At 40.9% G+C, this 13071-nt stretch overlaps 1 protein-coding gene across 4 annotated transcripts in view; it reads right to left on the bottom strand.

Annotated features, from left to right (window-relative positions):
- Positions 1 to 13071, bottom strand: part of CFAP206 (cilia and flagella associated protein 206) — a 59285-nt gene that overhangs the window by 41853 nt on the left and 4361 nt on the right. For all 4 annotated transcript variants that reach the window (XM_043439658.1, XM_043439655.1, XM_043439656.1 and 1 more), the window contains exon 3: positions 3729 to 3835. The gene's annotated coding sequence lies outside the window, so the exon portion shown is untranslated. The remainder of the gene's footprint in view (positions 1 to 3728; positions 3836 to 13071) is intronic.

Genomic DNA, 13071 nt, shown 5'->3' with positions numbered 1-13071 from the left:
TTTAAGAAACCAACATAACTTTTAGGGATAAGTAACACACAGTACCTTTCTTGTCTCTTTTGCGAGTCAAAAAATATTTGTTACGCATCTATACCCATTTATTAACACTTTGAAATTCTCAAGTTTCTGGCATGCAGGAAATAATGAAGCTGTCTGTATTTTGACAAATACAAATAACAAATGTCCCTGCCAGTTTCCTTCTCAGTGTTTTGGGGAATACTATGAACTTGTCTTGCCTATCCCAGTGCTATCCAACCTGCAGCCCCAGCTCAAGTCTCATCTCTTCCATGAGGCTTCATGAAGCTACATGAACCCCTGCTCTATCCCCAAGACACACCTCTTATTGGTACTTCATCATACATGCACTGCTTCATGATGGTATATACCAGGAAACTAACATTTACCACATGTCAGCAGTGTTGTAAGCATTTTACCTTTATGAACTTATTTACTTCTCATATTAGCCCTATGACGTAGTCACTATTATAATCCACATTTTGCCAGAGGAAACTGAGTTCTAGAGAGATTTTTTTAAAAAAAATCTTGTCCAACATCATCAAGGTTATTAAGCAATGGAGCCACAATTAAACCCATGCATCTACCTTTCCAACCTGTTTGTGAGGATGCAGAGGACGAGAACTGTGCTATAAGATTTTACAGCGCCTAGGCCGGTGCTGGAATCTTAGGAGCTGATGTTTATAGTTTTACTACAGTTTGCTGATTTTCCAAGAAGTCAGAAGACCCATGGAAGAATATGGTTTGGTCCTGTTAATCAGCATGATATAAAACAAATCTGGGGAGAGACTACAGTAAGAACAGAGGACTGGTACTGAGGATGCACGGTAAGCCTGGCGCTGGGCTAAGTAATCTTATATAGTAATCTATTTAATCCTATTAATAAATCATCTCAGAGAGGCACCATTACACATATTGTATCACTAAGGAAACTGAAGCGCAGAGAGATGAAATAACTTGCTTGAGGTCACACAGACTCCAGCCTAAGCCTAACCTGTATGCTATCTATCAGCATCACACACCTACTGTAAAAGGATGTTTGTCTGCAATGGATCTAGAAATTGTGGAGAACACACAGTGATGAAGATGCCTTCCCCACCGAACACCAACTCTAAGTCTCAGTCTCTCAGCAGTTTGCACAGGTCTTCAGGGATGCCTCTGGTTATTGCTGCCAGCACCAAACTGGCCTCAGGGGGGCACTGCTTCCCCTTTAACGCCTCCGTTTTTACATGTTTGCTTTTAAAACCAGTGGCAATCCTGAAGCAAGGCTGGAACATTTAAATCAGAATTTACCAAAGTCAAGGGTATTAACTGAGAGCCGGGTTTGATCTTTGGGTCGGGAAGATCCCCTGGAGAAGGGCATGGCAACCCACTCCAGTATTCTTGCCTGGAGAATCCCATGGACAGTGGAACCTGGCAGACTACAGTCCATGGGGTCACGAAGAGCTGGACACGACTAAGCGATTAACACGAACATAAAGGGTAGTAACACAAGCAAAGAAAGCGTAACAAAAAGTCCCATAACCTGGTTACAAGGTGTGGCCCGCTCTCCAAGGCTTGAACAAGGTGGAAACTCTTGAGGATCCTTCCTGCTCAGGCTCCATCCTTATGTCCACTCTGAGAAACACTAGCCTGACACCTGTCCCCTGCAAACTCAGGCGTTAGAGCGCTGGGTCCAGGGCAGGGTGGGACTCTCCCGTGGGTTGAGACAGGATGCAGAACCCCTGTGTCCTGGACGAGGGCCCGCCTTGCCCACAGATGGTGGACACGGGAGACGAGTGCCCTCTTGGGAGATGCCTCCCCTTCACCCACTCCTCCAGAAAGGAGACCTATTCTTAAGCCTTAGCAGGACAAGTCCAAAGTCTGTATAAGATATTTACACGTAGCAGGTGGTCACACATCAACTCCTTTGGTCAAGAGAAGCAAGAGATGAAAGGAATCCTCACACCAGGAGACTGAAAGAAACTAGTGGAGCCAGTCAGGCACGCAGCCGGACCCTCCAGGGTGCATCTGCGCTTGCGCCTGTGAGCACATCTAGGGGGCGGGGATGCACGTTTTGTTTCCAGATACGCTAGTTTAAGACGCTAATGAATGAGAGACCGCCAAGAAGCCTGCCTGCGGAGACAAGATCAAGGACAGCGCGTCTCTGATCACACCTGCTGAATACCGCCTCCTGAGCTGCCGGGAGCCTCGCTGCTTTGAGAACAACCAGACCTGTAACCGTTGATGCTCAAAAAGCGATTCGCTAATTTTACCGAATGCTGACGTGATGCAATTTATCTTTTAAAACCAACTATTTCTGAATCCAGCAACAATGCTTTAACTTAGCAGTATTTTCCTCTGGAGCTTGAATCTGGGATTAATTTGCTTTTTGCCTCTCCAATGCACCCCATCTAGGTCAGGATAATATAGACACTCATGTGGTCCAGCAATTCCTTCTAACATGGAGCACACCGCAAGTAGAAGACACTGCAGAGACTGCAGTTACTGATGAGAATAGATTGAACAATTTCTTTACTTGAAAAAAATTTCCTTCCTGATTATTTTGAAGTAATGTTACCAGTCTTCTAAGAAAAGCTTCTGTGGACACAGACATTTGTGATACCCTCACATAAAGTCTGCAAATGACAGCCTTACTTCACTTAAAGGAAGGTCTGCAAATGACAGGATGACAGCAAATCCATCCCCCTGCTGTTTATGTATGGCTTACAAGCTAAGGAGGATTTTTATACTTTCTTAAAGAGTTGGGGAAAAAAAACAACAACAAAGAACAATATTTTCTGACATGTGAAATTCAAATATCGATGTCCCTAACAAAGTTTGATTGGGACACAGCCCCGCTCATCCTAAGTCTAAGGCTGCTTTTGGTCCACAGGGGCAGAGTTGACTAGCTGCAACAGAGATGACAGGGCCTGCAAAACTGAAATAGTCCACATTTGAGCCTTAACAGAAAAAGCTAACAACTCCTGACATAGTGTGACAGACGCTTTTCCTTTGATGCATAAACTACATCTTAATTTTCAGATTACCTCAGTGGCTTTATTTTACAGATAAAGAAATGAGAGGCCCAAAGAGGTTATAAACAAAATGATCTAAAGCTTGAATAAAACATTTGGCCAAACCATTTAAATTCTCTAAACCTTAGCTGTATCACTTGTTAAAAATAGCATTGACCTCATACAGCTGGGGTGGAGATGGAAGGAAATAATACATATATATGAGGTTTATCAGTGTCTGGCATCAATGCTTAATAAACAGAGCTATCTTTATTCGTTAATAATATCATTAAGTGAAGTGAAGTGAAGTGACTCAGTCATGCCCGACTCTTTGTGACCCCATGGACTGTAGCCTACCAGGCTTCTCCGTCCATGGGATTTTCCAGGCAAGAATACTGGAGTGGGTTGCCATTTCCTTCTCCAGGAGATCTTCCCAACCCAGGGATTGAACCCGGGTCTCCCACGTTGTAGGCAGACGCTTTACCGTCTGAGCTACCAGGGAAGTCCAATTTTTATTACTATTAAAACTCATCTTCTGATGAGATCTTCCAATTCAGTACCATTTTCATTATCATAAGCTCAAAAAAACCAGATTATATAATTATTGGCTTTAAAATGTTGTGTTTTAAAAAAAAAGAAAAAAATAAAATAAAATGTTGTGTTTTATCAAGACTCTAGATAGTTTCCACTCACTCTCCAGACATCTAATCCACTCACGTGCTCAGGTTTCTGCCAAGGTGACATCATCACGGCTACAGACGGCTTGTGGGGCGATGGATATCACTGACTCAGGAAGACCCTGTGGCCATTTTACCGTCTGTGATCTGCAAAAGCAGGAGAATGGTTGTTCTACGTAACTGAAAGCTCGAAGGAGAGAGAGACAGGAAGGCACAGTAACAGGCAGTTCCTGAAACTGTTATCCTGTTATTGGCCATCAGGAGGCTTGTCATCATGTGGACTATGACCTAAATCTAACCCTTAGGTTTTCTTTATTCCTTGATTTGGAGAGGAGCAAGCAGAACTTTTGGAGAAGGAAATGGCAACCCACTCCAGCACACTTGCCTGGAGAAGCCCATGGAGAGAGAAACCTGGCGGGCTACAGTCCGCGGGGGCGCATGGAGTCAGACAGGACTGCGACTTCGCACAGTGCGCGAGCAGGACTTGGGAAAGGGGGCCAGCGACGGGAGAAGGGAGGAGGCTGTCGGCAGAGGGAAGTGACAAGATCAGGGGTTTCTGAAGCTTCTTGCCGTCTGTGTACCTAACCATCACTCAGCTCCTCACCCCATGTCTCTACTAAGGACTCTGCTTACCTCCATCGATCCACCTTCCTTCCCTCCTCATTTTCCTTTCTCCTCCCGTCTCCCCTGTTTCTTTCTTCTGTCTCCCTTCCCCCACTCCACCCTGCCTCTCCTTTCTCTCTTTGTCTGAAGAATGTTATTTATCATTAGTTTTTATAGGAGGAAATACTATCCCATGTCCTTAATGTTATATTATTCTTCCTGTCATGTAAATGGTTGTTCTTGTTACTCAAGAAATAAAAATTAAATAAATAGGACTTTACTGTTTGTAAAGTAAATGTGTTGTTTTGTTAATAATAGGTTCTCTCAAAACCCTATTGGAAAATAGTATTCCAAGTGATGAAAGTGATTATTGATAGCTTTCCCTCTATTTTATTTTCCTAAATAGGAAAGTGTCTCTTGACAACAAAAGAGCTTCCTGCATTGTGAACTTGGAGTATCATCTGGTTAATTTAGCTCTTTATTTTTGCATTTTACTGTGGACATCTTTCTTTCATCCACTTTGAAGGTGTTCATAGTCATGCCATTGCCTAGCAAATGAGTTCCGCGTCCTCCAGGACGGCGTGGGGGAGGGTCTGTGGTTAACCTGACCTCACTCTCCAGCCTTGCTTCTCACAGCCTGCACTTTACGAGCCACGTCAGGTGGCATTTCCTGACGGTGCCTTCCCTCCTAGTTTCTCTCTGCTTGGAATACCCTCCCTTCTTTCCCCAAATCTGCCAACTGAGACTGAACTGGCCTTTCAGCCCAGATCAAAACCAGCCATTGTATTTCTCTGAACTCCTGTCTGCATGCTGTCACTTCTGATGTGTCTGACTCTTTGTGACCTTATGGACTGTAGCTCACCAGGCTCCTCTGTACAGAGGACTCTCCAGGCAAGAATACTGGGGTGGGTTGCCATGCCCTCCTCCAGGGGATCTTCCCCACCCAGGGACTGAACCCACATCTCTTCTGGCTCCTGCACTGGCAGGCGGGTTCTTTACCACCAGCACCACCTGGGACACCCCTGAACTCCTGTGCCCCTTTATTAGCTCCTCCACTGGGGCAGTCCCCGGGTTTGGAATTGTGCTGTTTCTCTCACTGTTTACAAATGCATCCTCTCCCCCTACTCTCTGATCGATCTCTATGGTCCCCACGAACTTACACAATGACTGCGCACAGGCTTTCTGTGAATGCTTAAAGAATGAACAACCTACTACCTCCAGCCTAGACTCCTTATTTAAGATCTGAAAAAAAAACTTAATTCAAAATGTTTTCATTTTTTATTTTCATTCCATTTAGGAGTCAAATGCTTATATAATACCAGATTTTACATTAGTATCTTTGACCTGAGCTTGATATGCCACTGTGAGGTGATTCTCTACCTAAAATCTTAGTTCTGGGAAAAATAAAAACATCTGCCAGTGGTACTTATTCAAGTGCCATCGTCACAGAGGACTGGAAAAACATGACTGTGAATCTGATTCTGACCTTTAGGACGGCTTTAGGTTTGGCAAAACTATTACATGACCTCAAAGCTGGCTTTGCTTTTAAATTCCAGTAATCCAGAAAGCATTCTGAATTATTTATTTCTCTGTAATGGGTCTTAAAATGTGACGTTAACATCCTGGAAAAAATTACATTTGAATCCATTTATAATTGAAAGACAATAAGGTTGATGGTATCTTTTGGATGTGCCCTTCTCTACAAAGAAAGTAGGAATAGGTTATGTAATCATTTGTTTTAAAATGTTATTGGTGCTTTATTAAGACTCAAGACATCTGATCCACTAACGTCCTCAAGTTTCTGCCAAGATGACATCATAATGACCACAGATGGTCCTTTGGGAGATGGATATCATTTACTCATGAAGCAAAAGCAATATATTTTTGTCTCAGATTTCTTGGCAACATAAATTAATTTTGTTAAAATAAAAAGTTATTCGGTCTAAAATCTGCTGTTTTTCCTCTTTTCAAGTTCAGCAATTTCCTCCCAAATCAAGCCTTTTCCATGACATTTTCGAAGTAGAAACTCTTTTTTTTCTCTTGTTAGACATTTAGTTGTGTCAGACTCTTTGTGACCCATAGACTGTAGCCTGTCAAACTCCTCTGTCCATAGAATTCTCCAGACAAGAATACTGGAGTGAGTAGCCGTTCCCTTCTCCAGGGGATCTTCTCAACCCAGGGACTGAACCCAGGTCTCTTGCATTGCAGGCAGATTCTTTACCGTCTGAGCCACCAGAGAAGCCATCCTCCCCACCCCCCACCCCTGTCTTTTTTCCTTTTACAAGTTTCTTTATATCTAAATAGAAATAAACGTATATGGGGCAGCAATACTATATTGACTTTATGTAAAATAGGAACCAGGAAAGCGAGGCAGGTGGGCTTGGCCCTGGGATTACAGAGATGTGCCTGTGATGGAAGAGAAAGTCATCGTCATCGTTTCCGTCTTCTCAGCCACCTTCTCCCTCTGCAGAAAACCTGAGTGTCCCTGACAGGGCCCCTAGTGGGACTAAGCAGGAACGCAAGCATTCCTAAACCAAGATCCCTGTTGGCATCCTTTGGGATGAAATGCGCTTAAGTATTCCATAACACCCCCCAAGCTGAGTTCCTGGTTTCTTGGAAGAAATGACTTATAGGTTAAATCTTCAGAAATAGGGCTTATGAGTAAAATTTGGCTGATTTGTTAATTGTTAAAAACCATGCCCAAAATCTTCCTTTTCTTCAACACATTTCCCGCCCTGACCCTCTCTCATTGTTTGCCCTGCTTCTGGTACAAATAAATAAACACATGCACATCTAAGGATTATCATAGTCTGAGGGGCATTTTTGGTGGAAACCATTTATTTGAAGCATTTTCTGTTGTTTTTTTTTTTTGACCACACCACATGGCATGTGGGATCTTAGTTCCCTTACCAGGAGTTAAACCCAGGCCCCCTGCATTGGAAGCACAGTTCTAATCACTGGGCTGCCAGAAAAGTCCCTGGAGCAATTTAGATACTATCTTAGGCAGTTTGCCAGAGATTTAAAACACTGAAATATTCCTTCCAGGTGTTCCCTATTTTATCAATGAAGCAGACAGGTTTGCAAGGCTAGGCTAATTAGTTTCTTGGAGGCACTCTGCCTGAAATTACCATAGTTGTACACCAAGTTGTGGGGCCAGATACACAGACTCATAGGTTCCTTATTCTTATGTAGAGATTTTCACACTTTCTCAGTTCCTGGTGACTTATAGTGTCTCGATAATATTTCATTGCATCCCTAGGCCTAAAGGAGTGCCTAACTCTCTGAACCTAGGCCGGAACCAGTATCCCGTAGGCCTAGATAAGCAACAGGAGTGTGTATCTGACAAACGTCACTGTGTTTTCCTTGATATTTAAAAATATCCTGCTTCACCCCCATGAGTTTGCTACAGTGTCCTGAAGTAACTTGACACACAGTTTGAGAATACAGTTTTAATGTTTTAGGGCATTTATAGCAATAAAGTTGATTTGCTCAGTAGTGTCCAACTTTTTACAACCCCATGGACTGTAGCCTGCCATGGGATTCTCCAGGCAAGAATACTGGAGTGGGTTGCCATTTTCTTTAGCAGGGATTTAGCAATAATCCAATTCCAATTCATGTACAGTTCCCTTATAAAAAATAAAAAAATAGTTTCTGTGATTCCACATCTCTCTAGATAATAAAACAGTGACATGTATCAAACATGGATAGCTCTCAAAAACAATGTTAGGTGAAAATAGGCAAGTTGCAGATTAATGTATACAAAATAATAGGGTCTTTTAAAGTTTATATCTTATCCATGAATATAAATGTGTAATAAAATGAGGGCTGAAAGGATGCACACTCATTTAGGAGAGTGGTTATCTCAAGAAGAAAGGGAACAGGACTGAAAGAAGAACGAAGAAGACCCAGATTTCACTTGTAATATTTTATGCTATATTAAATATAAAAGGCAAACATAACTGTGGCATAAATGTGGCTTATAAAGCAAAGTATGGACTTAATGTGTTCTCCCAGAATTCACATGCTGAAATCCTAAGCCCAGGGTGATGGCATTAGGAGGCGGGGACTTCGATGGGTAATTAGGTCAAAAGGATGGAGCCCTCATGAATGCGGTTAGTACACTTATAAAAAGAGCCCTGAGAGCTGGCTTCCTCTCTTTGCCTTCTACCATGTGAGGATAAAATGGGAACAGTCATCTACAAGCCAGGACGCGGGCTGTCATCAGACACAAGATCGGCCGGTTCCTTACTCTTGGACTTCCTGGGCTCCAAAACTGTGAGAAGTAAATCTTTGTTGTTTAAGCCACTCAGACTATGACAATTTGTTACAGCACTTTCATCTGATTAAGACAATGACCAAATGTTGACATCTGTTCTTAATTCCATATAGGTGCTTCTTATATGTTTCTTATATGATTTATATTTTTCTGTTTCAAAACAAAAAACACACAAATCGGAAAGTACTGAGATGGAATTAAAAGAGATCAAACATTATTTTTCTAGAAAAGCTATGATCAACTGTATTTTTAGCTATTTAATTTAATTTGGGATCATAAAATCTGAATCTTTTCTGAGGGTCCAAATAACCATGTGATACCTACTTTATTGTATAAAAAAAAAAAAAACCCCAGCAGCTGTGCTTTAGAAATCAGCTGTTTGCCGACACTAATAAGGTATAGCTTTTGCTCCTAATTAGTTCCAACAGGTAGATTTACTCAAATTTAGCACATTATTATGTTTAAAAAGAGACCATATCTTGTTAATTTTTTAAAAAAATTTCAGTATCATATATGACAGATGTTCAATAAATGTCTTTGGAATCAGAAAAACTAATACCCTTTTCTCAGCATTAAAAAAATGTTTTAACAATGAGGGAAAAAAGAGTTTAGGCACCATTACACAGAAACTGTATAATGCAGCTTGTAATTTTTATTACTTTTAAACATTATATTAACTTTTACCATAATATATTCATATGGTTCAAAATTTAAAGGTTTAAACTCACTATAGAATGAAACCTAAGCCTCCATTCAATACTTGATCCCTAGCCACTCAATTCTCTCCTAAAGAATCAATCAAAATCTCCAGTTTTTTGTATTTGTCTAGAGGTATTTCATACATGCACTAGCAAATACACAGTAACATACTTGTACTCTTGGCTCTATCCACCATCTAGAGATGACATTGATTAAACAGTTGTTTGTATATCGAATCGATGTTTCAGATTCAACTTGTTCAAGCTGAATTCCTACTCTTTTCCCCATGAAAACTCCTCCTGCAGCTTTCCTATCCTGTCCGTGCCGGCCTGTGTTCATCTAGCCCATCATGACCCCAGCCCATCACAACCCCAGCCCATCACAACCCCAGCCTTCAAGCTGCTCAGCCATCCCTGACTTCTCTGTTTCATGGGCTACATCCAGTCTCTCAGTAAAGCCTGCTGACTCCTTTGAAAATGTTTCCAGAATCTGGTCTCGGCTTGCCCCCTCCTCTGCTGTCTCCCAGATGGTGGCCACCAGCCCCTTGACAGGATCCCTGCCTCCGTGGGTCCCAGAGCTCTGTCCCCTCCACCAGAATGTAAGCTCCACTGTGGGTGAGATCTTTGCCTGTGTGGCTACAAGCACATCCCAAGTGTGAAGCGTGATGCCTGATAGACAGCAGATGCTCAACGGTATTTGCTGAACAGGTGAACATATACATAGATTAGACTGTGCATAGCATTCACACCTTGACTTTACACTTAATGACATTCATTCAACAAATGCTCTCAGAAGTCTTGGAAGTTTTTTTTAATCAGCACATACATTTTTTTCCCTCCTTTCTTATAGAAGCTGATTATTTCATTGGAATTGCATCATTGGAAAGATGTACCATAATTGACATAAACAGTTCTATTGTTTCTAGTCTTTTGCTTTTACAAATAATACTGTAATGACAATCTGGTCCATATACTATTTTACATATATAAGAATATCTGTAGGATAAACTCCTAGAAGTGGAATTGCTGGGTCAAACAGTATATGCTTTTAAATTTCAATAGGTATTGCCAAATTGAATCCCATAGAATTGTATAATTTATGTTCCTTCCAGCAACGCATGAGAGTGTTTTCTCACACTTTTACCAGCACAGTTTTATAATTTCTTATCTCTTCCAGTCTGATAGGTAGAAAATAAATTTTTAATGTAATTTTAATTTACATTTCTCTTATTTTGATTAGAACATTTTTTCATAAGTTTAAATGATGTTTGACTTTTTCAATTTTCCATTTATATTTTTGATCTATTTTTATATTGGATTGTTGATCCATTCTTTATTGATTCCTAGATATATATAGTAAAGAAATTATCCCTTTGCCTTAATAGGAAATGCAAATATTTTTCTCTTATTTATGGTTTGTCTTTTGACCTTGCTTATGATTTTGACCTAGCACAATTTTTAAATTTTTATTAAGTTAAATTTATCATTTTTATTAATACTTTTTTCTTCTAGGCTTTATGTCAAACCTAAAAGGCTCTCCTCAATCTGAAATAAACATTCTCAAACGGCTTCTTCCAATATTTTTACAGCTTTGATTTCATTTTAAACCTTTGATCCACCTGGAGTGGGCTTCCCTGGTGGCTCAGAAGGCAAAGAACCCACCTACAATGCCAGAGACACGGGTTTGCTCCCTGGGTGGGGAAGGTCTCCTGGAGAAGGGAAAGGACGCTCGCTTCGGCAGCAACACGGGAATGGCAACCCATTCCAGTATTCTTGCCTGGATAATTCCAAGGACAGGGGAGCCTGGTGGGTTACAGTCCATGGAGTTGCGAAGAGTCAGACACAACTGAACGACTAACACTTTCACTTTTCACTTCTTCCAACGGGAATATAATCTGATGAACTGAAAGATAGGGTTCAATCATTTCTGCCCTCACAAGACTACCTGGTTACCTCCAAACAATTAATTAAATTTGGCATCTTTTTTTCCCCACTGCTTCAAAATGCCATTTTTGTCATATGCTGAATTAATAAGCAATATTAAGGAGAGTTAGATGAAATATTCCATAATTTGGGACAGCAACCCTAAGTTTCTCCTATACCTTTACACTTTATTCTCAAATCTTATTCTGTGCCATCTATTCTCTCTGTTCGTGCCCCAGGACTACTGTGTCAGTTCTAATGGCACAGAGTGAAATGTGAGTGGCCCATCATCGCATTTATTGTCGGAATTTCCCTTACAATACTTGCTGCTGAGTTTTCCACCTAAAATTCAGAATCAGCTTGTCTATTGCATCTCAAACAATGCCAAGAGCTCAAAAACAGTAACAACAGCGCCCTGTAGTATTCCGGTGGGTTTCTTTACATTCAGACTCTCCATGTCCAGTTTTGGCTATTGCCTTTAGTGTACTGAAATCAATGAAAAACAGGCTCTTTCTGTTTTGTCTCTGAGCTAATTCTTGCTGGACTTATGGTTGCAGGGACAGGCACAGTTTCATCTTTATGACTGCCTTGCAAAGTTGTTTTGGGTTCTGAGCCCCAACAATCCTGATGTCCCTCTATTTATTTTTTTCTTGTCAGTTCATGCTATTGTATAATTTAAAGTAGCTTGTTCAAAATCATAATTATAAGGGACTTACCTTAATACACCTTTTATTAACTTCTTTTACATGGAAGTCTTACAGTCCTGAAACAATCTCACAGTCATTCCAATCCAATCTGTAGGTTGTGATTCTGCCCTTTAAACTTGTAAACATACTTTCCATTTCAGTTCTTACAGATTCAGACACAGGGCTGGTTTCTATGCAACCACTCAGGTGAAGTACATATTTTATCTTGCAGCTGTCTGTTCCTTAACAAAGTGCTTAACATCTGTAGTCAATAAACAGACTCCACAGGGTACAGAGATAAAGGAACTGAATAGAACAATTTTAAATGTCAGCAGGAATCTCATAAGATTAAATTTTTAAAGCTAAAATAAAGTTATATTACATTGACTAAATAGACTTTAAAATTTTCAAGCAGTAGATAAATGATAATTCACACCCATCTATATCCATAAAAGACTGAAGAAATAAGACTAATAAAATTGGTACATTTTAAAAATTAGAATCAGTGGCTATAGGATCTGCATGAGAGATGACGAGCCATATGTGACTTGTGATCTAATTTTTTTTTCCATTTATTTTTATTAGTTGGAGGCTAATTACTTTACAATATTGTAGTGGTTTTTGCCATACATTGACATGAATCAGCCATGGATTTACATGTATTCCCCATCCCGATCCCCCCTCCCAACTTGTGATCTTATTTTTGTAGGGATGAAAAATAATAACTAACTTACCAAATAGTACTTGTTTGTCAAGGAGTCTTTTTAGGCATTCATCATCCTTATGTTGATGACTAGAAGAGGCAGAGAAAGGCCTGGAGATAAGACCCAAGGAGTGACTTGGTCACACCCTTCTAACGTGGCACTCTCCCTGGGCAACTTGCCTAAACCATTCAGCAATAGAACCGTGGGGTTTATTCCTGCAATGCTCTCATTACTTGGAGGAGGCTCGCTGGCAAAAGTCCCCTGAGTGTATCTGTGAGACCAGAGAGGATGAAGCCAGACCGTGACCCCGGACTCTCTGGAATGGGTGACAGCAGTTGCCTCACTGTCTTCTGTGTCTTCCTGAGGCCTCATCCAGAGATGCTGGAATTCCCTTGTATTCTGAAGAACCAGAGATGGTATTTGGTTAAGTAAGATTCTGTCAGCCTGGACCAGTGAAGGAAACAACCATCTTCTCTTGGCTAACTGACCACCT

This window comes from Cervus canadensis, chromosome 20 (genome assembly GCF_019320065.1).
Source record: "Cervus canadensis isolate Bull #8, Minnesota chromosome 20, ASM1932006v1, whole genome shotgun sequence".
NCBI lineage: Eukaryota > Metazoa > Chordata > Mammalia > Artiodactyla > Cervidae > Cervus > Cervus canadensis.
Note: the sequence above shows the minus strand (reverse complement) of the source record. Positions and strands in the feature narration are given on the sequence as shown.